This window comes from Cervus canadensis, chromosome 23 (assembly GCF_019320065.1).
Source record: "Cervus canadensis isolate Bull #8, Minnesota chromosome 23, ASM1932006v1, whole genome shotgun sequence".
Classification (NCBI taxonomy): domain Eukaryota; kingdom Metazoa; phylum Chordata; class Mammalia; order Artiodactyla; family Cervidae; genus Cervus; species Cervus canadensis.
In genome coordinates, this window is record NC_057408.1 from 3,740,994 (window position 1) to 3,763,467 (window position 22,474).

At 48.2% G+C, this 22,474-nt stretch overlaps 1 protein-coding gene across 2 annotated transcripts in view; it reads right to left on the minus strand.

Annotated features, from left to right (window-relative positions):
• The window catches only part of ZBTB7C (zinc finger and BTB domain containing 7C), a 299,100-nt gene extending 283,847 nt beyond the window's left edge, over window positions 1-15,253 (minus strand). For both annotated transcript variants that reach the window (XM_043444424.1, XM_043444420.1), the window contains exon 1: window positions 15,132-15,253. The gene's annotated coding sequence lies outside the window, so the exon portion shown is untranslated. The remainder of the gene's footprint in view (window positions 1-15,131) is intronic.
• Between the last annotated feature and the right edge of the window lie 7,221 nt (window positions 15,254-22,474).

The window sequence follows — 22,474 nt, forward strand, 5'->3', positions numbered from 1 at the left end:
AGGACTGGCACTGTGCTAAGCACTTTGCACAGGTTTTCTCATTTAATTTTCACTTAATCCTCACAATGTTCTTCTGGAAAAGGTATTATCCCTAATTTACTGATGACAAAGTTGAGGCTCAGAGTAGTTAAGCAACTTGCTGAAGAGCAAGAAGGAAGGCAGCTTGACTCCAGAGCCCGTGGTCTTCTCCACAGTCTGTACACCCTCCCTCGAAGAGGGACTTTGACCTGAGACCACCTCTAAAGTCCCCTGCAGGTCCATGACTGTATCATTCTTTGGATGTTGTCTCAATAAAGATAACAACCACTGGACATCCTGTATTCACTGCATCCCCTGTCCCTGCCCTCCAGGACACAGCTTGCTCACACCTTCCCTCAATCATTCCACTCCTTCTATATCTGTGCACTGTGGTGTTTATCCTCCAGGGAGGAGGCAGATTTTAAAAGCCTGTTGGGCATTTACTTACAACCTTGATAACAGTTAAGGAGGGGCTGACCCAGCCCAGAGGGTCAGCAAAGGGACAGCCTAGCTGCTCTCTGATGGGTGTGCAAGGGGTAAAACCATGAAGGGGAGGGACGCCAGTGCCCAGAAAGCAGGTGTGTGCCACGTGAAGCAGAAAAGAACATGGCTTGTCCTGGAAACCAAGAGAAGAGGCGGGGCAGGGGGGCGCGTGGGAGGAGAAAGCAGATGAGTGAGCGCTGTGGGCCCTGCTAAGAATCTGAAATTGATGTTTTCAAACTGTGGTGCTGGAGAAGATGCTTGAGAGTCCCTTGGACTGCAAGGAGCTCCAACCAGTTCATCCTAAAGGAAATCAACCCTGAATATTCATTGGAAGGACTGACGCTGAGACTGAAGCGCCTCCTGATGCAAAGAGCCAAATCTTTGGAAAAGACCTTGATGCTGGGAAAGACTGCAGGCAGGAGGAGAAGGGGCAGGACAGAGGTTGAGATGGTTGGATGGCATCACCGATACAAGGGACATGAGTTTGAGCAAGCTCTGGGAGATGATGCAGGACAGGGAAGCCTGGCGAGCTGCACTCCGCGGAGTTGCAAAGAGTTGGACACGACTTAGAGACTGAACAACAACCCTTATCCTAGAAGCAGCGAGAGGCCCTTAGGGGGTCTAAGCAGGGTGCTGTCAGGTCAGATGAGCATATCCTCAGTGCACTGTGTACAGATCAGGGTGGGGACGGGGTTGGCGACAGAAAATGCAGAAGGACCAGTTGGATTTCTGGGCGAGTCCGGGGAGGGTGATGGGAATGGAGGGATTGGCAGACTCCAGAACTGACCATGGAGGTCACAGGGGCACAGGGAGGGCTGAAGCAGGAGGTGTGGAGGACCGTGATGCTCTTTATAGGAGGCAGGAACCCAGGGCGTGGGGCCCAGGTCAGGAGGTCCGTGTGGGCACCCTAGAAGGAAAGTTACAACCAACCTAGATAGCATATTACAAAGCAGAAACATTACTTTGCCAACAAAGGTCCATCTAGTCAAGGCTATGGTTTTTCTAGTGGTCACGTATGGATGTGAGAGTTGGACTATAAAGAAAGCTGAGAGCCGAAAAATTGATGCTTTTGAACTGTGGTGTTGGACAAGACTCTTGAGAGTCCTTTGGGCTGCAAGGAGATCCAACCAGTCCATCCTAAAGGAGATCAGTCCTGGGTATTCACTGGAAGGACAGATGCTGAAGCTGAAACTCCAACACTTTGGCCACCTCATGCGAAGAGTTGACTCATTGGAAAAGACTCTGATGCTGGGAGGGATTGGGGGCAGGAGGAGAAGGGGACGACAGAGGATGAGATGGTTGGATGGCATCACTGATTCAATGGACATGAGTTTGAGTAAACTCCGGGAGTTGGTGATGGACAGGGAGGCCTGGTGTGCTGCGATTCATGGGGTCGCAAAGAGTCGGACACGACTGAGCGACTGAACTGAACTGAACTGAAACACAGCAACACTGGACTGAGTGACTGATTAAGCTGCCAACTGAGTCACTGAAAAATGATGCCCAGAACCTCCTTCCTGGGACAAGGCTCAGTGTGAGGCCCCCACCCACCTAGGACTCACCCCAGACGGGAACAGACCACAGAAAAGACACTGCAGGTGGCCAAGCCCTGGGGGGAAGAGTCCATATAATGAAAATGTAAGCTATTATTACTATTACCTTATCAGATCAGATAAGATCGCAGTGAAAGGTGGGGCCACGGCAGCTTGTAATATAATAGACATGGGCTCTCAGGTGGCAGGTGGCTGTTGCACTGATTCTTACTCACTCGGAAGCTAGATCACAGTACTAATGTGAACCGTGTGTGAAATATCCCTTTTTCATGCACTAGCAGTGAAAGGTCTTCACAAACCTGTAGCCCAGTGAATGTACTTCTGAGTAACGGGAATCTGCAGGTGGGCATCATTTTATTATCATGTACAAGCCATCGTCATCTAAGCTTTGATGTCACGTTAAAGAAACTGCTCTAGCCACTGAGGATGGTGATGAATCACCCATACAAGGCCCCTCGAGGAGAAAGTGACACTTGACTGCTATCCAGGACCTGAGGATTTTAAAACTGTACTTAATGCCATTAGGCTGCTCCTAGAACCACAACATGTGAGGAAAGGCATGGAATTTGGGCCCTTTGCTGTGCGTGAGGGAGGGGACTTGTACAGAATCCATCCACTTGTACTCGGTCCATCAATGGCTGATCCAGGACCTTAATCCATACCATCTAACCTGTCAGGATGCCTCTTCCACTGCACTAAGGACCTTAAGAAACCTTTCTAGAGATTCCCAGTCTCTCGGGCCCTAGGTTGAGTCTTCATTGAAACCACCAGAGGAAATGAGAGCAAAGATTATTTCTAACTGTCCAAGTCGGCAGGCAAAGGACACTGCATCTTGGCGGATGTTTTGGGGACTAGGGGATGCTAGGGGGCTGGGGGACAGTTGCTTGAAAGACAGAGCAATGGCACAGGACTCAGGGAACAAAGTCTTATTGGCTTATCTGTTTATAAACAATGCATACTTTACCTATGTCTAGAAAAGATTCGGGGCGGTTTGCAATTTAAAACAAATACATGCAATAAAATAGTTCAGACTGACATCAGATTGCAGAATTGTCTTTAACAGCAAAAAGAAAACTGGAAATGATCCAAGTGCCCCTCTATAGGGGGCTGGTTCAAAAAAAACTGTCCATGTATCCTGTGGAATACTACACAGCTATTTTAAGAAATGAAGCATTTGCTCTGTGTACTAATATGGAGAAATTTCAACTACATTTAAGGAAATAAAAAAGAGCAAGGTGCAGAATATACAGTAGGCTATCTTTTGTATGGTAAAGTGGTAAGCCAAGAATCTACTGAAATTTCTCCATTTTAGCATAAGGAAAACACAAAAAATAAACCTAGAAGTTATATAAATGGCCTATAGAGGGCGACAGGGGGAGCATGCAATCTTGGTGCATACCTGTGGGCGTCAGTCAGTTTGATTTCTGAACTGTAGAAAATGCTTCACCTATTCAAATATTCTAATTCAACTAGAATTAGAATTGAAGCCCTCCAGGCCTTCCTCGCTGTGTCCCCAGCATGGCCCTGGTTCCCCCCACTCTGGGGTGGATGCCTGTGCCCTGGCCCTGCTCAGCCACAGTATTTGTTGGAGAAGAATTCTGCAGAGATGAGAGAATAGCACCCTCAGTTAAGGATGGTGGCTTAGGCTGTGTAAGCGAGCCCTTCCCCTCCCAGGCTCCTCTCTAACCCTTCCCAGAGTAGGAGGGGGCAGCCAGCCATCACACCCATTAAAATGTACTGCCAACCACCAAGACGTCCACCAAGGAAGTGAAATTAATTTTAGCCTATTAATAAATTATATCCATATTATATTAGACAATAGTATAAAAAACTAGAGTGATGTGTATGGGCAGTTTTTAAAAGATTATATTAAGTAAAAACACAAGCTGCAGAACATAATATATAGCTTGATCCCATCTTTCTGTAATATGAATCTATTTTTCCAAATCCATGGCAACAATATAAATACAGACAGTGATATGGATGTGAAACTTCTCTGAACTGTTGATAGTGATGATCTCTGGGGTGGGGTGGGGGTATCTCACAATTTCCCTCACTTACTCAAGTTTCATTCTCTTATAGTGTAATCACTCAGTCATGTCCTACTCTTTGCAACCCCATGGACTGTAGGCCACCAGGCTCCTCTGTCCATGGATTTCCCAGGCAAGAATACTGGAGTGGGTTTCCATTTCCTTCTCCAGGGGATCTTCCCAACCCAGGGATCAAACCCAGGTCTCCCACACTGCAGGCAGACACTTTAACCTCTGAGCCACCAGGGAAGCCCCATTTTCTTATACAAAGCAATTATTATTTTTGTAATCCAAACAGCAAGGAGATCAAATTAGTCAATCCTAAAGGAAATCAACCCTGAATATTCATTGGAAGGACTGATGCTGAAGCTCCAATACTTTGGCCACCTAATGCGAAGAGCCAGCTCATTGGAAAAGACCCTGATGTTGGGAAAGATTGAGGGCAGGAGGAGAAGAGGGCAGCAGCGGATGAGATGGTTATATAGCATCACCAACTCAATGGACATGAATTTGAGGAAACTCCAGGAAATAGTGAAGAACAGAGAAGCCTGGCATGCTGCAGTCCATGGGGTCGTGAAGAGTCAAAACACTACGTGGCAACTGAACAACAACAGTCCAAACCTAGATCTCTCCATTCACTGCATACATCGCTGGTCTGGTGGATCTAGTCAGAGATTGAGTGGAAGAACTCCCCTCCCAGCCCTGCACCATCCCACAGATGGGAAACTGAGGCCCAGAGAGGTCAAGGGACGTCCTCGACATCACACAGTGAGTTAACAGCAAAGCTCCGCTGAGAGCTCCTATCTCCTGACTCAGCCCTACATTCTTTATGCCTTGCAGTCTGAAAATAAAATTAGTGTGTATTTGTGGAGGGTTCTTTATGTGACTGGTAGGGGGAAACAGGGGTAATATTGGCAAAAAAAAAATACTTGGCACTCCAGGACTCATTACCTGGCTGCCAGGTCAATAACACCTCCATCGACTCATGAAAGATTCCAGGCAAGTATTCATTTAAAGAGGAACCATTAGCTGTAAATCAATGCCCAGAGTGAGTGCTGAGTTACAAAGTGAGTTAGAATAAGTGGGTAAATGGAAGGCTGGTCTCAGCCCCAACGGCCACCTGACTGTTATCCACCAGAGCAGGGAGAAGATATTCCCTCTGACCCAGAAAAGCAGCAGAAGGTCAGGGTCAGGGGAAGCTTCTTCAAGGAGTATTTCTCTAACACAAAAATAATTGCCACTGCCTCCCCAAAGCAGCTGCAATGGCAAGATGCCTAGTAATCAATTAACAAGCGTTATTGAATCTATGGTGCACTGGGCTAGGAAGGCCGGCAGACAGGCATAAGGAAGGTGGCCTCTTCTTTGGTCATCACTGCTTCACAACTTAGAAAGGCTTTAACTCAATCATCCCTTTGGAGCCTCTTGATGTCATGTGGCTGGCAGTTTTTAATCTTTGCTTTGTGTCTGAGGAAGCAATTCCATGACTTGCTCAGGGTCCCACAGGGCACTTCCAAAGCTGAGCTGGACGCCAGGCCTGCCAAGCTTGGTCCCACACACTTCTCCCACAGCCCGCTCTGCTGGGGGCAGCAGTGTCCAGAAAATTGGACCAACGGCCTCTGGTAAAGTGGAACGGCCAAAAAGCACAAGACAAACCAGTCTGGAGTCGTGTGCTACGTCTCACCTCCCGCCCACCCCAGACGACCTGTGGTCACACTTGGCCACTCTGAGATTTTTGTCCTTTGAAAAGGGACACTTTGTACGTGTGGGTTTGCATGTGTGAATACACATGAACACATTTTTCTAAATGTTTGACTCTTTATATTTCTTGCACTGTTTTTACATTCATCACCCATTAAACTATCTTCGGAGTGAAATGATGTCGTCAGCACAGGCAATCTAACTATTTCCAGTTAATAGATGAGGAAACTGGGGCCTGGGGCAACTTGTCCTGTGTCTTATTACTGCTCAGTGTAGAAGAGGGGGAGGCCAAGCGCTCTCTCTGGGTCATTTCATTTCATCCTCCCAACCATCCTGGGAGGGAGGGAGGCGTGGTCGCCCCATCCTACCCTTGAGGACACTGAGGCTCAGGGAGGCTAGGTCCCCTGATCCAAGCGGCAGAGCCAGAACCCAGCGCTGCAGGCCTGCAGCTGAGGTGTACGGTTGCAGGGAAGATCCACAGTGGGGCCGATTTCATGCCAGGCACTGAGGAGGTCCTTCCCCAAATACCAATACTAACTATAGCTTTCTGAGCCTTCAAATGTGCCGGCAGTGGCCTGAGCTCTGTCCACGCAGGACTCTGGAGGACAAGGCCAGGCTGTCTCTGAACCCTCGAGTGGCACAGAGCTGGGCCCCCTCGTGCTGAAGCATCCAGCACAGCCCCATCCCTTTCTAGGACCTTTTCATTCATTTCTGCTGTGCAAGTGAAAGGACAGTGTGGGCTCTTGGCTAACAAGCGTCTTTGATGGCTATCCATCCCAAGTAACGCCATGCATACCCGCCGGGAGGAGTCAGAGCCACCCCTCCCAGATCTCTGCACCCAAGAAACTGGACTGGCTCCCGGGGTGCCTCAAATCCTTCAACTTTACTGGAGCAATTGCTGCCCACCTTTTGCATGATTCCACTCAGGCCGTCGTCTCTCTGTGCCCTAAGGAATGATTTGCTGATGATAATAAACGTTTCCACAAGAAGCTAGGGTATCTCTGAATCATAATTTATTGCTTTGTTTCCATAGTTGATTTTTCTTTTTTTTTTTTTACTGAAAAAATAGGGCAGGAGTGAGTGAGCGTGGACAGGATGAGTAATCCCGGCTGCTCTAAGCTCTGCTGGGAAGACAGAAAAAAGGGGTGGAGATGGAGAGGAGAAGAGAATGGGAGTGGGTGGAAGGCCGGACAGGGGGAGCATGACCCCATGTCCGGACACGGAAGACTTGGGCCCCCAAGTCAGATAAGACTGCTCAGCTGAAGCCTGTAGACACGTGGAGGCGGAAGACAGGAAAGTATTCCAACGGAAAGATCCACAAACAACAAAGGGATGGCCCATCCGAACATTGCCAGGCTTCAGACTCAGGTCAAGTGCCACCTCCTCCAGGTGGCCTTCAAAGACTACATCAGCCAAGAGTGATGCCCCCTTTCCTCCAAACCTGAACCTTTCATCTCTCCCTAGGCTAGATGACTTTGCCCTGTCACTGTGTATCTCAGCACTGTCACTCCCCCTCCCCCAGTTTCATCGTGAGCTCCCAAAGGGCAGAGAACTTGTTTTTAAATTTTCTCTACCTTTGGAGGCACATGACACCCAGGATAGTCTATACTTTTAGGTGATATTAGACCACACCTGTACACAGAGCCATGAGCCTCCAAACAAACATTTGTGGATCAAGTTTCAGAAAATGGCACCAAACAATAATCATACATTTTAACCTTTGGTGTTGGGCTTTATTCTACATGAAGCCTTTTCATACTTTTGGAACATAAATGGCAGGTGATATGAAGCTCATTTTATTAGGTAAGAAAATTGAGGCTCAGAAAGTTTGAGTGATTGACCAATCACCAGCTAGTAAAGAGAAACAGTTCTCAAACCCAGGTTTCTGACCTTCCTGATTTTCATTAGAGGAGCTGAAAGTTGCTATCTGCTCTGAAGCACGTGATGTATTATTTAAGGGAACACAGCATTGCTATAGCCTACCCCCACTCAAGACACACAGTATGTATTAACATACATTCACAGTACAGTCAGGGCTTCCTTGGTGGCTCAGTTGGTAAAGAATCTGGCTGCAGTGCAGAAGACCTGGGTTCAGTCCCCAGGTCAGGAAGACCCCCTGCAGAAGGGAATGTCTGTACACTCCAGTGGCACCTGGCAGGCTACCGTCCATGGAATCACAAAGAGAGACTAACACTTTCACAGTATAATCAAGGGTCTGAAGAAACCTGTTTGGCTTTGTTCAATACTACCTTCTCCAAATTTACCTTACCTGGAACCCTTTTGCATGGGATACCTACAAAATCCCAAACTGGGGAAATATTCTATTAACCACTGTTATTTTTCTAAAGGATATAAATCATGTTATAGGAGAAGCTATACATTATAGAGAAAGAAAGGCTTCAATTAGATGAATAAAGCTCTAATGGTGAAATTTCAGGGTTCAGCCAGTCAATAAGGACATTAATTATTATTTTACTTTTTATTATTGAACATTTCAAATACACAGAAAATAGAAAAGCACAATAAATCCCCATGTACCCATCACCAACCACCAAACCAGCTTCAACAATATTCAACAATCTGTTTTTGCTTCATTCTTTTAAATCTAAAATGTTTTAGAGACAATCCCAGACATCATCTGTAAATCCTTCAGTACGTAACACTGCCACAATAACAGTAATTCCTGGATCTCTAACTCCCAGCCTGTCTCTAATCTCCTGTTTGAGAGACTAGAATAACCTCCTATTGGGAGAACACTGATTCTCTCAGAATCAAGGTGGACTTGGTCAGGATTCAAACTCAATCCACACAGTGTGCTCCATCAGTATGTCTATTAAACGACTTTAAATCTGTAACAATCCCCTCATGCCTCCCTTTTACTTCCCCTTGACCTCTTCTTGGAGAAGTTGGGGCATTGTCCTAAGGAGCCCTCTCGGTCTGGATCTGGGGACGCCCTCCCTGTGCCGGGCTCTCCCAAATCCCTCCAGTTCCTGCATAAGCTGGTCATTCGAGTCACAGGCAGGAGTGGTTTGACGGTGGGAAATGTGCTGGGTGCTCTGTGTCCCTTCCATTACGTAGCAGCTGGTTGCCTACTTTTAGCAAAGCTAACATTGATCCATGGGTTTGGATGCTGGAGAACGCTTTTTTGAGCAAGTTGGTCCTCCCAGAAGCTGCAAAGTCATATCACATTCTAGAATTTGGTTCTAGATAATCTCTAACCCAAGATTTCATGGGGGATTCTCTCTACCATCAAACTCCAAAACGCTTATCAGCTTATCCTTCCCTAGGCTATTTCTGGGTGACCTTTGACCCCCCCCCTTTTTTTTTCCCAAAGAAAAGACACTTTTAAATGACCAGACAAGCTGGAGTTCCCTTCAGGCCAGGCCCTAGCAGCAACTCCACGGACTTAGCTGGAGTCCCCGGGTCTCCACAGCCCATGGATTCCTCCGCCCATCCCTTAGAAGATGAGTCAGAGTCTCAAGGAGAACAAGAACACATAGTTGAACTTGATAAATATGCATCCAAAAATTTTAAAAACCAAATTACACAAATCAAGCTTATTCTGAGAGGTTCGTTTTGCCAGGGGTCTCTAGTGCTCCAATCAGCATAATTAAATAGCAAGATCTCTCTAGAATTGATTGTGGTTTTCACATTTTTTATCATCCAAGGACCATTTCAGTGAGATGATTTTAAGCTAATAAGAACCCCCAAATTAGAAACTAATTAAGGAGATGGAAAATACAAATGTATTTGTTTTTAGTCAGGCACTATTTTTATCAGAGGAATCATGAAAAATTAAAATTGTTAAAGTACTCATATGAAGGTTGTCAGTCAAGGACAACGTGGCTTTCTGCCTCTCCGGGCTGCAATGTTTTAAGGTGATGTATCAGAAGCCGTTCCCAATGGGCCCCCAGGAAGCAATAAAGAGACTAATTTTGAAGAGAATTACACACTGCTAGGCTTGGTGAGGAAAAGGGGAGGTTGCCATAATATTCTCAAATCTTTGGTGATTAAGAGTCACAGTGCCTCTTCCTTTTTTGGCAACAACATTAAATCATTGCAGCGCACTTTCTCATGCCCATTTAACAGATAGGAGCATTAAGGCCTGGAGAAGTTGAGAGGTGTGCAGAGGGTCACGAGCAAACTTAGAAAGAATCTAGACTATTTCTCTATCTCCAGGTGCTAGATTTTATGACACCCCGTCCTTGCTGTCCTTGATTACCTTTTAAAACAGATGCTAAGTCACCGTGACACTGCTTTGGAGACTCCTTCAGGATTCCTGACAGCGGGGAGAGCTCAGGCCCCAGGAGAGAAGCAGGAAGCAGAAGCCAGCTGCCCCTGGGGGAGGAAGCGCATGTCTAGTGAGGATGCAGCAGGGGACCCACAGATGACTGCGGTGAGCATCCAAGGACCACTGACGCAACCACAGACTATCAGATGTTGACCCAACCTTGAAAATGCTGCTTCAGTCATCAGGGCTGGAGAATTCCCACTCATCTGTAGACTTTGCCCTGATTCCCGCACGGCTGACACCCGGTTACTCTTTGCATCACCAACCTACACCTCCTGGTCCTGCTCCCTCCATACCAGCCCTGAGGACAGCAGACCTGCCGACAGACACCCTCTTCAAACCTCCTTCCCCATCACAGAATCCTCACCAAACCCAAGCCAGGTAGGTAAAAAGGACCCTACAGAACTTCCTTGGTTCCAGGTCTCTCTCCCCTCAGGCCCAGGAAGGACAGAAGGTGAACATTCCTAATAACTGGGGATAGATTCCACACTTGAGGAGACGAGTTAAAGACCCCACACACTAGGCTGAAGGCAAATAAAGACGCCAGGGAAACCTGCCCCTGACACACAGGAGACCACAGGTTGGTTCACAAGGGCCTGTGCTGTGGGGAGGAGCAGGCGGGGAGCACTGCTTTGGGCCTGCGGGCGGGAGGACAGTGCGTGATGCTGACCCAGCCTCCCTCATGATGCTGAGCGGGAGGGCGCGGTTAGAACCCACCCACCTCTCAAACAAGAAAACACCCCAAGGAGGGAATTAAGAGTCTCAATAACATTTTATAACTTTACAAAGGACTTTCACACATACTATCTCATTTGTGTCTCAGAAAAACCCCAAAGGCAGGAATTATTTAACCCAGTGTTCAGACGAGGCTGGGTTTAGGGGAATTTGGTTTTGTGGAGTGCTAGCCCTATGCCAGTGACCTGTGCCAGGGTGCTGTGTGAACTCACATACAGAGAAATGACTGTTTTCAGCTGCTGCTGGAAATCAGTGCCTGGAGTAGATGTCATTCACAGAGTAATAAAGGAAAATACCCCTCCAAGCCCTGAAAGAGCAGCCATATCTATGACCCTGGCTCTCTGGCCCTAAAGGAGAATAACCTGTATTTTTACGGCCATGGAAAGAAAGGAGGCAGGTGCGGTAGGGACGGATCTTTGTTTCAAAGGCAGAGACTGGGAGACGGGAGAGACGGGAAGAAGGACAGGCAGATTTTGGAGTAGGGTGCCTGGGTCAGCTTCCAAGACACTTGGGATGGCTTAGGTAATGGGTCCTGGGGTGGCCAGCAACCCTCAGCCTGCTGAAACACAGCACCACAGAAATGTCCACACTCTAAAGCTAGAAGTCTGGGGACCCCAGAATTCCCTACGACAGAGCTGACATAGGGCTGCAAGCTGCCTGCAGGGCCTGCCCCCTCCAGGTGACCGACCACACGGCTCTGGACAAGGAGGGCCACAGGCGGCCGCCACGCCACCCTGGGCAAAGGTGCAGGCTCGTCCCTGCCCCTTTGTCCTGCCCTGTGAAAACGCACGGCCCTTATACAACAGAAAGGTTAGGGACAGAACTATAGAAAATCCTACTAGGAAACTTTTGCCAAACTTAGCCCATAGGGAGAACACCACTTGGTTTTCATTTAATTTCAGTTCAGTTCAGTCACTCAGTCGTGTCCGACTCTTTGCAACCCCATGGACCGCAGCACGCCAGACCTCCCTGTCCATCATCAACTCCCAGAGTTTACTCAAACTCATGTCTATCGAGTCGATGATGCCATCGTCCCCTTCTCCTCCCGCCTTCAATCTTTCCCAGCATGAGGGTCTTTTCCAATGAGTCAGTTCTTTGCATCACGTGGCCAAAGGATTAGAGTTTCAGCTTCAGCATCAGTCCTCAAAATAAAAAGCTTATTTCTTGGCCTGAAATGTCACCGAGTAATCATCATTTTCTTTAGTCATCACAGTTACCCAGTAAAACAGACTTTCTCAGTGCCACTCCCAACGCAGATTCTGAAGCTCAGAGAGCTTTGGGAACTGCCGGGGCTCGGCCCCGGACCTGGAAGTGGTGGTGTCCCGAGGCTAGCTAGGTAGGTCCACGGCCAGGCCAGGACATATGTTCCCATCCAGCACAAGTAATTCAAGACATCTCTGATTCTTCAAGCCAGTTTCCCTAAGAATTCATGTCAGAGGTATCATGAGAAGAGGACAGAATAGTAGATCCTGCTGTTTAGCTCAGGATACACCTGGCCTCTGGTGCCCCTGAACAAGATGCTCTGAATTCTAGACATGGGTTGACCAATACAGTAGCCACAAGCCACAGGTGCTATTGAACACTTGCAATGTGGCTGGCCCAAACCGAGATACACTGGAAGTACCAAATGCACTCTGGACCTCAAAGACTATCTTCAGAAAGAAGAACATGAACTATCTTGTTACTAATCTTTATATTCACTCCATGTTGCAATGATAATACTTTGAACACATTGAGTTCAAGGAGACATTATTACAATTAATTTCACTTGCTTCAAGTTTACAACCGTGTGTGTGGCTCATGCTCGGTCTCTCTGGGCAGTCCCTCTCCAGGTCCCAAGTCTTGCCTCGGTTTCTGTACCCATCTCACCCTGCCCCACTCCCGAGGGCAGCGCTGGAAGCCGAGAAGGCAAGACTCTCCAAGTATTCTGAGAACGTCCTCTCTTCTCAACGTTTCCGTAAATTCCTGGATGCACCCCTTCCACCCTGTACCCTACTCAGTGCCCAGAAAGCATCTCCGGGCCCAGCCACTGCCAAAGCACTCGCACACAGTCACCATTTCTGAGTGTTTGGATCCACCTTAAACCACATTTTCCATGGCAGAGGAATGCTGAGAACCAGGTTTTCAAAGCCCAGGCCTCAAGCGTGTTAAGTCGCTCGGTTGTGTCCGGCTTCAAACCAGTTCGCTTCCCAGTTGGAAGCCCTGGGAATTCTGATGCGTTTCTCCCAGGCTTCTTTACTCCCTCCTGCCTGCAGACCGTGAGCTCCTCCAAGAGCAGAACAATGGAAGCAAACTGAATGATTGATCACTTATTATGGTGCCAGCTACAGTGCTAAGTGCTGTGCATGTCTCGTTTTATTTAATTCTCCCAACCAGCCTATGAGTGAGGAAGTCTTGTCCCCATTTTGAAAACAGGAGCCCAAGGCTCCCAGAATCCGGGATCTGTCTCTAGTCCCATGCTTTCCCTTCTGCGCTTTATTCCCTCCCCTGGGAGCAGACACACCTCATGCATCTTTGTTTGTCTGGCACTAGCATGGTGCAGAGTGCAAAACAGGTACTTGGTAAATACTGGGAAACTAGGTTAAGAACCTTCTGATAGATTCAATCTGCTGTTCTTTCTTGACTTAATCAGAATGTATTTTGCCCCTTACCTTCTTAAGGCTGTACACCTGAGAACTCCTCACCCATCCACCTGAAGATCCCCTAAAGGAGGGCATGGCTACCCACTCCAGTATTCTTCCCTGGAGAATCCCATGGACAGAGGAGCCTGTCGGGCTGCATACAGTCCATAGGGTCACAAACGGTTGGACACAACCAAAGCAACTTAACACACACACACACCTACCTGCAGGGCTGGGCTTTTTCTGCCTCCTTCTGCCCCCATCACTTCCCATCACAAGGCCCTGCAGATTTAGCCCTGCCCAGGTCCCCAGCCAAGCTGAAAATGCACAGACCATCTCTTCCACTGAGAGACGGGGGTCTGAGCATAGCTCAGGGCCAGTACCCTAGGGTCTAGGGTGCCTGGGGACACAGCTAGCCCCAGGAAATTATGAAGATGACAGCTCCCTAGCAAAGTACCCCCGGGCCTAGCCAGACCCCTGACTATCCTTGCTGGGACCCCCCCCAAAGCTCAATTCCCCTTCCATTTGTTCATATAGACAGAAGTCAAGTCCCGGGCTTGCCTGGTGCCTGAAGCCGATCCATTTCCTAGAATTGGGTTGTTTTCTGGATTCCTTCTTCATCTTATTCTTTCTGCCTGATTTAGAACAAGGCCACCCAGAAGTCCTAATACTCTGCCCCTCCCCACCCTTTGGCTAGCCTCATGGACCCTGACACTGGCCTGCACAGGAATGGAATTTGCCCCACCCCCTTGGGCCTCCTGCCCCAGGCCACTGGCCTTCTCCCCCTGCCCTGGTCAGTTTCCCAAGGCCCCAAGCTATTTTTGCTCCCACCCTAGCCTGTTGTTCACCCATGGTGGAAATGGCCAGAGTAATACCCGGTATGATACAGTGGCCAAATGGCCAGTGGGAACAGGTTCTCCACCAAATGACCAATGGGAACAGGCCCTCCATCAGATCAGAACTCATCTTTGGGGTCTCCATCCCACTGGATCCTGCTCCTTCTAGCCTCAGGGCTTTGCCCTCTAGGCTCTGAGGACCTTCTCAATGTTTTCTGCTATGGCTGACCTCCTCCAATTACTTGCTAGACCCAGAGTGTCGGTCAGCCCTTTCCTGAGCTCTCTAGACCCCTACTCATGACCTCTCCTAGCCAGCCTTGATCATCTGCTACTTGCCCTGGCATCTTTGGAGTGCTGAAGGAAGCCACAAAGTCTCTACTTCCTTTTTAACAAGAAATACCAACCCATCACCTCACGTCATTCAAGAAATCTGATCCAACCCAGGTCTGTCCCTCAGGTATCACTGATACAGGAAAGAGCTCCTGCCTGTCTTGCTGCCTCTGTTTCCCCACCAGAATCCATACCCTGCTGCTTCCCAAAGGAGCTATGGGAAATAATGACTCCTTGATTTGTTACTCTGAGGTCTTAAAACAGGAGGTGATACATCCATAATGGCATCAGGCCTTCCTACAAGGTATAGTAAGTGAAACTGCCTGATGCTAAATCTTCTGGTGCTAACTCCAGCAAGCGCTTGGAGCAGAAACTAATAACTATAAAGCATCCATCTATCATCTTATCAGGCCTTACTCTGCTCTGTTTGCATAGTTATCTTCCCAAGAGTTGACATTGTATGTCTACTCCAGGCTGATATATTCTCCTACCTGCCACATCATTCAGAAAGGATTGATGAACCTCAGGTTCATTACCTGTCATTACACCGTGTACATGTCACTGGGGGCCGAAGTATCAATTCCTCTTGAGTCTCCCCGGTGACGCAGTCCTGCCTTGGAGGCTCCAGGTCCAACGCGCTGCAGATGGTGCTCACTCTGCAGGCTCTGGAGGGCTCCACGCCATCCCTTACCTTCTCCTGGCTGGGCCTGCTCCTTGGGGGTGGTGTGGCCTTCTGAGTGCCCAGCTGCTTCAGAGTGGGGACCTGCAGGGAGAACAGAGGCCCGATGACCTACCAGGGCCAGAGACACAGGTCCAAGTTTTAACTGTTCTAGAACTTTCCAGCCATCTTTCTTTCTCTCTTTCTCTTTTATTATTAGGTCTTATAACTCCAGGTGACTGTATAGACTACCTCAGCAAGGGTCTTCACTGCCAATGTCCCACCCACCAACCCTACCCCCAGCCCTCTGCATGCATGCCTCCCCCCAAACACACACACATTTGTTCTTATCTTCTTACCTCTGCATAGTTTATTTCACCTGCCTGAAATCATCCTACCCACCATTCAGAGTTCAGCTCCTCCCCACCAACAGACCCCACTGCCCGAGAAAGAAGAAGGACCTGAGTGTCTTCCCTCCACCAATGAAACCCACAAAGAACAAGGCTATGTCTACCAGGGATATTCTTCAACTCTTGTAGCCCAGATCCCTGGATGGCTTCCAGTGTGCTGTGGGTTTGGGGGCTCCGGGAAGGCCACCAACCTGCAGCCTCCTTTCACAGTCCTTCGCTCAGAGTCAGAGACAAGGGTACTCCGCAAACCTCGCTGCAGAGGGACACAGACACTGCCACACTGAGTGACCTCATTTCATAGCCAAGACCACAGCTCACCCTCTGGCGTGGGGGGTTGGGGGCAGGTGGTCAGGGCCTCCAGCTAGAAGCAGCCATGCCCTGGCGTGCAGACCTTCTGGACTCTGGAGACTGGGGCCACACTGGCTGTATCCCTGGACCTCTGACCAGGCATGACCTCCAGCTCCTGGGGGCGCTGCCCAGACAGCTGTGACTCCGAGCTCCACGCCAACCTTGGGCTCCTCTGGGCCTCAGTGGACCCACTGCAGAGAATGGGCTGCGGCAGCTGGAGAGCATCCGCCAGGGCCACCAACGCTGCAGGTAAGAGGAAGCACCATGGACAGGGATGAGGGTAGGAAGGCAGGGCCCTGGAGTCCCTGGGATGCTCTCAGCCTAACAACAATGTCTTACACACGTATCATAATTTATACCCTGCCAGCTGCTTTTGCATCCATGACACCCATTTGGTTTCACAGTAGTGATGTGAAGGGATCCTCTTTAAAGGTTACTTTGGAGATAAGGAAACAAAAGCACAGAAAGGCTGAGCATCTCACTAAAGATCACACAGGAAGGTAGCAAGAGTCAAGGCTAGAATTTCTGACCCCCAGTTATCATTCTTTCCAGCAAGCTCTTAAGACCTGAGTTAATTTCCTACCGTGTCAGGGGGCGGGGGTCAGTAGGAGTGGGGAGGGGGAGGGGAACAAAGGCATGGGGGGATGGGGAGAAGAGATGAACACAGGAGAAGGGTCAGGCCTGTGGTCTCTCCCCTGCAAGGAGGGTCTAGGTGAAGACAGCACAGAGAACAAAGCGATAAGTAGGGAAGGAAGGAATGTGGGGGCTCCTAGCTGACAGGAGCAGCTCAGGAGAAGAGGAAGCTGCTGTGATAAATAGCCACAGCTGGGGGTGGAGGAGGGGCAGAGTGCCAACCTTGAGGCTCCAGGGGACCCGACTCTGCAGCTCTGGCCCCAAGACATTTCTGCACAAGGCAGCACTGGGGTTAAGATGCCCCTGTGAAAGAACTAAGCAGTTATTGGTATTACCTTCAAAAAGCATATGAACAGGTCAGTGCTCTTTTGTTTATGTGATATATTCCTAAATAATTAAAATGGGGAAAAAAAACACAAACTACCCGAAGTTCTACCCCCTGCAAAGAAAGATCTCAGATGCTCCTGGATGATGGGATTCTCAGCTTGATGCCAAAGCTGCTCTGTTTCTCCTGGAGGAAGTCACACCTAGGGAATTCTTATCCCACAACACAAGGCAGTTTGAGCTCCTTCTAGAACAAGCAGCACAGGTCAAAGGCCAGGAAACCCAGGATAGGGGGCAAATCCATGGAATTAAACAGAAAAAATGGCCCAAACACCAATGTCAGCCACGAGCTCACTGCAGACCCACATGCCCACCTTCCTCAGCAGCAGACCAGAACTCAAGACATCAGGCTACAGGAAGAACAGAAAGTCATCTCCTGGGGGTACCACTCTGTGTCTCCGGCAGCCCGGGGCAGGGGCGGGGTCCTTGTTCTACCTAGTAAGAAGTGAGCCCTACTGTGCACGCATGCCAGATGCCCTGGGGGAGCGGGGAGAAGCCCACCCTTTCGAAGCTGGGCACCAGCTCACCCAGCGGGCTACAGGATCACCTGGTAGCTGCAGTTCCTGAAGCAAACAGCCAGAGCACGATCAATTTTTGCTGGGGGTGGGAGGGTGGGGACAGGAGCGCTCTCGAGCCCTCCTGCAAGGTGGGGCTGAAACATATTCACAGCAGATGGTGCTGTCGCCCTCGCTCCGGGATTCTCACTCCTAATTATCTGTGCTGTCAGCAAAACAATTAACCCTCAAAGAAAAATTGTGCCATCCCCTCCCAACCATATGAAAAGGCAATTTTTCCCAAGGACGAGGGACACTCAGGGCAGCAGCAGAGGGAAAGTAGGGCAGCCTTGCGCTCGATTCCAGATCTCACTCACCCTGGGCGATTTCGCCATCCTCTGACCTCTGAGGTCTGCCGCATGGCAGCCCCGCACTTCCTTTCCCATAAAAAGAAGAGTGGAGGGGGCGGGGGTGAGTCCAATCCCTAGGGACCCCTTCAGTCCCACAGCGCTACCGTGCTACAGGCAGGCATGGTTCTTCCCCTTCGAATTCGAAGTTCCTTTGGAGCAGAGATGGAGCTTCCATTTGTTCCTCCATTCATTTGCTCATTTGCTTATCCACTCATTCATTCATTCATTCAGCTATTGTGGAGACATAAAGAAAATGTCTATTCAGCCTTCTTGACCACTGCTTGGAGCTTTCTTCCCCTGAGATGTGGGAAGAGGAAGGAAAGATGGAGCAGATCGAGGTGGGGAATGCTAGGGGCTTCCACACTTGGCACTAACTAGGCATCAGAGACACAGGGTTTGATCCCTGGGTTGGCAAGATCCCCTGAAGGAGGGCATGGCAACCCACTCCAGTATACTTGCCTGGACAATCCCATGGACAGAGGGGCCTGGCGGGCTACAGTCCATAGGTTCACAAAGAGTCGGGCACGACTGAGCACACACGCACGTAAGAGGGAAATCCTGCTGCTGCATTTGTGTTCTCTCTGCAGGTTCAGCTGCAGGAAGGCAGGCTCCTCTCCAGAGAGCTGAATGCGGTAAGCAAGCCACCGTGATCCGCAGGGCAGGCCCACAGAGGGGTGGAGCCGTGCCACGTATGAGGTCTCAAAGCCCCCATCCGCCGCTGGCGGGCTGCAGGTAGCACTTCACCCGTGTTCATTAAGTACCTAAGGTCTCAGTGAATGAACCAGAATGCCCCTTCCTAAAGAAACTGTTTAAAAGAAAGGAGAGCTTTGACAGGGCTGAGACATGCTGATCGTAACCCAAGGGGCACTATTTAAGACTGGGCTTGGTTGGTCTATTTCATACATTGTCATGCACGATCATGGGAAAGAAAGCAGGGTGAGCAAGAAATTGTAGAATGTTTGCGGTCACCCGGGGTCATGTTTTTGCAGGTGCCATCTGGAGAGGCTGAAGGGCTGGGAGCTCACAGACAGGGAGCCCATAGGCAGCCCCACATCCAGCCTCACTTTGGTCCCCACCCCCACGGCCTCCCAGGATCACCCCTCAGCAGACTGGGGAACTCACAAGGCAGAAAGTGAGGCCCAGATGGGGGGCACTGTCTGGCCTACTCTGCCCCCCACCCCCGTGGGGCTGCAGGTTCCCTACTCAGGCAATGTTCTGGGCACCTGGAAAATGAGTGCATAAAACTGGGGGGGGGGGCTCTGGGGGGTGGGTAGGGAGCTGAGACTCCTCCTCCACCATTTTGCCCAGTTCAAGCCTTGTGACATCTTTCTTCCATCTCCTTGTCGCCCATCCGGCTACCAGCTCTTGCCTTCACCCAGTGCCCAGGAGCACAGGCTCAGATGCCAGCTACTCAGCATAAAAGGAGTGTGTTTATATTCAGAGCAGGCCATTGCCCACTCAGAATCTGCCCACCCGAAGGCAGCACATGTGACTGTACCCCCTGCCCAGAGCCCAAGCGGGACAGATGCCAACCTCTGGCTGGAGACATTTCTAAATATGAGCTGGCACAAAGAGTCAGGTTCCCAGGCCTCCACTGCTCTGGGAGACCCAGCCAGGACTGTCAAGGCTGCCGGGAAGGAGAGGGGCTGGAGGCAGGCAGGAGCAGGAGGCGGCCAGCTGAGACAGCCATCAGTCCCAGAAACATCACCTGAACCTCTCCCTGGCCTTCCAGCCTTGTTAGGGAGAGAGACAGGATTGCCCTGCACCCAGAAAGTCTAATCAATTGCCCAAAACCCTTGGCGGCAGGCACAGGAAAGCCACTGCTTGCTCAAATGCACACGGATTAAAAATACACAAATAGAATATTTTTTTTCTTTCCCTCTCCTCAACCCCCTGAAGCCTAGGATGCTTGTTAAAAATAGCCTTGCTGTGGCATGGATCCTATAAAACCCAGGGGCTGGCAGGGAATTAAGAAGCCATTGGAGGCAGCACTGAGTGGTTACCCCTGGGGAGTGGGCTGTGGAGGACTGGGAGGGGCTGCTTTTTAAGTGTTTGCAGACACGTTGCTTGGATTTTTAACAAGCAGATATTATTTTTATTAGTTAGTTAGCTTTGGGTTTTTTCTTTTTTTTTAATGGAGGTTCATCTATTGCATCCTCCTGCCTGAGCTAAAGGCTGAACTTGCACTGACCTAGCAAGCTGACAGCTCAGTGCTGGCAGGCTCGGTGGTGAACAGACCCCTCAGCACACAGGGCACCAGAGGCAAATTCAGCCCAGAGTCACAAATGGAGCATGAGTGAGAGTCTCAGATCTATAACTTGATGGCTGTCTGACCTCAAATAAGCCACTTGAACTCTCTGGGCTACAATTTCATTAACTGTAAAATGAGGCAGTTGGATTAAATGCTCAACCAGGTACCTTCTAGCTGTAAGCATTTCACAAGTTTAAGGTTTGGAAAAACATCTAAAACTTGCCCTGTGTTTGTTCCCATCATGAACAGGAAAGAGGAATGTGCCCCTGACCTGGGGTGCAGTTTTAAAATCAAGGGACAAATGAAACCCAAATTGGAAAAGGAGAAATAAAACTATCACTGTTTGCAGATGACATGATACTATACACAGAAATTCTAAAGATGCTACCAGAAAACTATTAGAGCTTATCAGTGAATTTGGTGAAATTGCAGGATACAAAATTAAAACACAGAAATCTCCTGCATTCTTATACACGAACAATGAAAGATCAGAAAAAGAAATTAAGGAAACAATCCTATTTACCATCACATCACAAGAATAAAATAACTAGGGATAAACCTACATAAGGAGGCAAGAGAACTGCACTCAGAAAACTCTAAGAAACAGATGAAAGAAATAAAAAATGACACAAAGAGATGGAGAGATATACCATATTCTCGAATTGAAAGAATCAATATTGTCAAGATGATTATACTACCCAAAGCAATCTACAGATTCAATGCAACCCCTGTTAAATTACCAATGGCATTCTTCACAGAATTAGAAACAAAAAAAGCTACAATCTGTATGAAGACACAGAAGGCCCCAAATAGTCAAAGCAATCTTGAGAAAGAAAAACAGAGCTGGAGGAACCAGGCTCTCTGACTTTAGACCATACCACAAAGCTACAGTAATCAAAACAGTATGGTGCTAGCACAAAAACAGAAATGTAGATCACTGGAACAGTACAGAAAGCCCAGAGATAAACCCATGCACCTATGGTCACCTAATCTCTGACAAAAGAGGCAAGAATATACAATGGAGAGAAGACAGTCTCTTCAGGAAGCAGTGCTGGACAGTGACATATAAAAGGCTGATATTAGAATGCTCCCTAACACAATACACAAAACTAAACTGAAAATGGATTAAAGACCTCAATGTAAGCCTGGATATTATAAAACTCTTAGAGGAAAACACAGGCAGAACATTCTCTGACATAAATCAAAGCAAGATCTTCTTTTATCCACCTCTTAAAGTAATGAAAATAAAAACAAAAATAAACAAATGGGACGTAACTAAACTTGAGAGCTTTTGCACAGCAAAGGAAACAAACCAGAAACAAAACAAAAAGACAGCCTACAGACTGGGAGAAAATATCTGCAAATGAAGCAACCTATAAGGGATTAATCTCCAAAATAAACAAACAACTCATGCAGCTCAATATTTTAAAAAAAAAAAAAAACCTAATCAAAAAAATAGGCAGAAGATTTAAATAGATATTCCTCCAAAGAAGACATACAGATGGCCAAAAAGCACATGAAAAGATGCTCAACATCTTGAATTATTAGAGAAATGCAAATCAAACCTAGATTGAGGTATTACCTCACACTGATCAGAATGGCCATCATCAAAAACTCTACCAACTGGAGAGGATGTGGAGAAAAAGGAACCCTGCTACACTGCTGGTGGGAATGCAAATTGGTACAGCCACTATGGAGAACAGTATGAAGGGTCCTTAAAAAACTAAAAATAGAGCTATCATATGGTTCAGCAATTCCACTCCTGGGTATAATATCTGGAGAAAACCATAATTTGAAAGGATACGTGTACCCCAGTGTTCACTGCAGCCCTATTTACAATAACCAGCAACACAGAACATGGAAGCAACCTAAATGTCCACCAGCAGAAGAATGGGGAAAAAAGATGTGGTACATATACACAATGAAACATTACTCAACCATAAAAAAGAATAAAATAATGCCATTTGCAGCAACTTGTTACGGACCTAGAGATTGTCATACTGAGTGAAGTAAGTCAGACAGAGAATGACAAATATAATGACATCACTTAAATGTAGAATCTTTTAAAAAATGGTACAAATGAACTTATTTATAGAACAGAAATAGAGTCACAGATGTAGAAAACAAGCTTACGTTACCGGGAGGGAAAGGATGGGGGATAAGTTGGGAGATTGGAGATTGGGAGACAGATGTATACACACTACTACATACAAAATAGATAACTAATAAAGGCCTACTGTACAGCATAGGAAACTCTATTCAATCCTCTGTAATGACATATATGGGAAAAC